This window comes from Eschrichtius robustus, chromosome 15 (genome assembly GCF_028021215.1).
Source record: "Eschrichtius robustus isolate mEscRob2 chromosome 15, mEscRob2.pri, whole genome shotgun sequence".
Classification (NCBI taxonomy): Eukaryota; Metazoa; Chordata; class Mammalia; order Artiodactyla; family Eschrichtiidae; genus Eschrichtius; species Eschrichtius robustus.
Window position 1 is genome coordinate 10168731 of NC_090838.1, and position 4024 is coordinate 10172754.

A 4024-nucleotide genomic window follows, 5' to 3' on the forward strand; every position below is an offset into this window, starting at 1 on the left:
CATGGGAAGAGAAAACTCCTCCTGAATATTGCTTGCTTTTTCCTTCCTGCTAATTTTAGAGGTGTTACCACACAAAACCTGCCTTCATTCAAGATGCAGTGATTGCCAGTGTTTCAATCAGATGGCACTGATAGAAGTGTGATGAGTTTGTACCCATAACACTTTTAAAAATAATTTGTACTAAAAATATGCTCTGTAAGACTTAATTAACATCCAGTTCCCAGTTTATACATGAGATATAAACAGAAAATATATTTTGAAATCTTTATTGCAAGCTTGTATGAAAATTGAATGTATAAATGAGGAAGAGGGTTGTGTAAGGCCATTTGCTAACTAGACGGCTTGGCTAAAAGGGATGTAGACCAGGAGAGGAGTGGGTGACAGACGTGAATTTTATCACCTGTGACCCCATGACTCTATCAATGAGTGGGCCAGATCACACTAAATTTACCATTCTTTCTGTGTCTTCTGTGGTCAGATCAGAGGATGCAGCCCCTGCATGGTAACTGGGTTGTTATACCTGGGGATTCGGACCTCAGGAACAATAGGTAGGAAGAGGGGATAATGCTAATTTTGAAGTCTTATGGCATCCATAGCTTTGTAACTCTGTGCTAAATCCACATCAGTTTCAGGGTATCCTCCACTAACAGGACTGTCTCCCTCCTCTGCCTGTTCTCCCATCCTCAAGATGCCAAGCTGACTGAGAGAGCCACAGAATTACAGGGCGGCGGCGGCGGTACGAGGCGCGCGCTCGGGTCCCGGTCGCGAGAAGGAAGAGGATGTGATGCGCGGAGGGGGAATGGCTGCAGCAAACAAGCCGCAAGAGCGTTTCCTGAAGTGTGTTCTGCGGAATTAGCACCTGCTGTGTTCTCAACACCGTGCCACCTATAGATGATCATCGAAATAGCAATAGTCATGTACAAATCTTTTCACCGAAAAAGCTGCTTGAATGCCGAAATGTTCAAGTTTACCCAAACAGAGGCACCGTTGGAACACTAATGAGAGATTATGATGTAGCCGTCCTTTTGGATTTCTAATTATGTGTGACCCTTCACCTTTGATCCCCTGACATGCATTACCTTGGTAACCATTTCATTTTTAAATTTCATTTCATTTTTTGATTTTGGTGTACAAGCTGTAATAGTTCATCTCTCGAAGTGTAACAGGCTGATTTCCTCAAATAGAGATAGCCCTCTGAGCGATAAATTTGCAAAATGCTGTCTTTATTTCCTGTATTAAAAGTGATTTCAGTTTTAAAAATAAAGTGTAATCTGTGTTTTTATCCTTTAAAAAAAAAAAAAAAAACTTACCTGCAGAAGTGGCTTGGCCGTGGGGAGAGTTACTGAAGATGAAGATGGAAAATATCAAACATGTTTCCCTAGGAAAGTAAATCCTCCTCCAACCTACTCTCTTCTAGTGCTTGCATGTGTTCACCTGGTTTTCTTCTCTAGCACATGTTCTGTGGTCTCCTGAAAGGTAGGGACCAATTTAATTCTGGGCCTGGCATGAAATGGTACACAATGAATGTAGACAGAAGAAAGAATGTACAGGGAGAGTGATGAGAGAGCGTAAGAGGGAAAAAAAGGAGAAAAGGGGAAGAGGAAGAAAGACATTTAGGAAGGAGATACTTTAGCTTAATTGTCTTAAGTCATCATCTATTGTATTCCCCCAAATGCCCCCTTTCAAATCTGCTTGTCATATCAGAGATGTCCAAGAAATAGCACCTGTTTAAGCAGATGTTTTTAAAACACTTTGTATATAAATTAGCAGATTTAATTTTTAGCTGTGGAGGAATGCTATGTGGTAGGTATTGTAAGAAAGGTAAATATTATCTTCTTTATAAAAAGAGAAACAAAATCTCATAGCATATAACACTAGATTACAAATTCTGTTCTGCTGGATTCTACTTAGTTCTCAAGGTGCTGTTTGATCTCAGCTCTTTCAGGATGCCCACCACAACAGCTCTAGTTCACAATGCTTTCTTGGGTCTCTGAAAAAACACTAGAAAATAGGATTTAATCCTTATCCAAATATTGCTTCTTAGCTTTGATTATGTTTTGTTTATGCACCTTCTTTCCATCTAGATAACAAACCCTTGGGGTATGCCATATTTTCAAACATCTGACAAAGAAAAGGAACTTAATAATCATTCTTTGATTGGTGGACCAGAGAGCATCACATAATATAGAATTACAGGGGTATATACATCATTTAAATAGATTCTGATTCAAATGCTTATCAAGGACCTAGAACTCTAGAAAATTTTAAAGTTTGGTGGGTGTTCTCCTGCCATGCTTATCTTTACCTTGAGTATATTTCAATATCTGTATTTCTTAGACTATGCATAATCTCTGCTTTATACCAACGGTGTCATTTCCAGTGGTTCTCCCTTTAAATGTATCTTCTAATTGGCTATCAGCACATTCTTTCCATAATTAGCCTACAGCATTCACTTGCTTAAATCACCTCGGTGGTACCCTGGAGATTAGAGAATAGTTCAAATTCGTCGGTTCATCATCCATAGAATTTGCCATTCTCAAAATACTTATCTAATTTCATGGTTCTCTGTCTTCTTCCAGTGTCCAAGATACTTTTTCTTTACTGTCCAAACTTTAACTATCCTTTAAGATCAAACTCAACTGCTACATCCTTTCCAAAGACTTCTCTGGACAAATCGTCCCCTGTCCTGTAGCACTTTGTGCCTTTATCATTCATCATTATTTTTTCCATATAGATTAACACTGTACCTGGCACATCACCAGTGCTCAGTAACTATGTGCAGAATAAGTGAATAACTAACTCATTAATTCATGAGTTAGCCAACTAATTAAGCAGTTTCTTCCCTCCTCCATGTCTCATCTTCATTTTTTAATGGAATAGTTTCTTTGGTTCAAAATATACTCTGAGGGTCTTCTCAGTGATGACATTCTAATTGTCTACGTTATTAATGAGATAATATGCAAGTGTGGTATAATGCACTGTTCCCAACTTGCATTGCAAAATATAGGTATGTTTTGTAGGTAAATATAGGCTTACCAAGGTCAAGTAATTTGGGGAAAGTTGGCAACCCCACTCCCAGTGTCTCCTCAGACACGCACATTAGCACATAAAGTGCTAGATAAGGTCCTCAGTAACAAAATATGTACAACTTTTCTTTGGGGGGGGGGTGGGGGCGTGGAGAATTGGTTCCAGGATCCCTGCTGAAGTCCCTTATATAAAATCACGTAGTATTTGTATACAACCTACGCACACACTTTCGTATACTTTAAATCATCTCTAGGTTATTTATAATACCTAATACAATGTACATGCTATTATATAAAGAGTTGCCAGAACAAGGCAAATTCAAATTTTACTTTTTGGGATTTTCTTGAATTTTTTTTGAATATTTTTCATCCATGGTTGATTAAATCCACAGATTGGGAACCCATGATCATGAAGGGCTGACTTTATAACTTCCTTGAACTCAGTAATTTCAAATTTAAGTGTGTAATAAACACAGTTGTATCACAATGTCCCCATTAATGTCTTAGAGTCAAACTGAAGATTCTCTGTGTTAAGCTAAAGCAAAGAACCCAGTTAAGTTACCTTTACAGTTTCAGATAGGAAAGGAAAGGAGAGGGACAGCTTCTATGCCTCTGTATGAGCTTAGCACTGAATTAGGTACCATCTTTCCCAGTAAGTAATTACCCAAGGCTATGAGGAAAACACAGTTGACCATCATGAAGAACAGAGGAAGTAACAAGGAAAAAGAGAAGTTAAAGACCTACTCAGAGTCATCCAGCTACTAATAAGGGAGACTGGGATTGGATGCTGTTCTTTTATGTTTGGTTTCATTTGATATAGAGGTTATTCTTAGTTTCATATTTCATCTCATATTTTAGCAAAGTTCCAGTGTGTCTTGGATTTTAAAGTAAATTAACTGTACATGGCATAATTTTTTTTTAAAAAATTAAATAACTATACTTAGAGGAGTCATGCTAACATTTTTTTCTTTTCCAGAAAGCTCCTTTAGGTCTGTCCA

At 38.0% G+C, this 4024-nt stretch overlaps 1 pseudogene; it reads left to right on the forward strand.

Annotated features, from left to right (window-relative positions):
• Window positions 1-779: 779 nt before the first annotated feature.
• LOC137777325 (calmodulin-binding transcription activator 1 pseudogene) lies at window positions 780-1012 on the forward strand (annotated as a pseudogene).
• Window positions 1013-4024: the final 3012 nt, after the last annotated feature.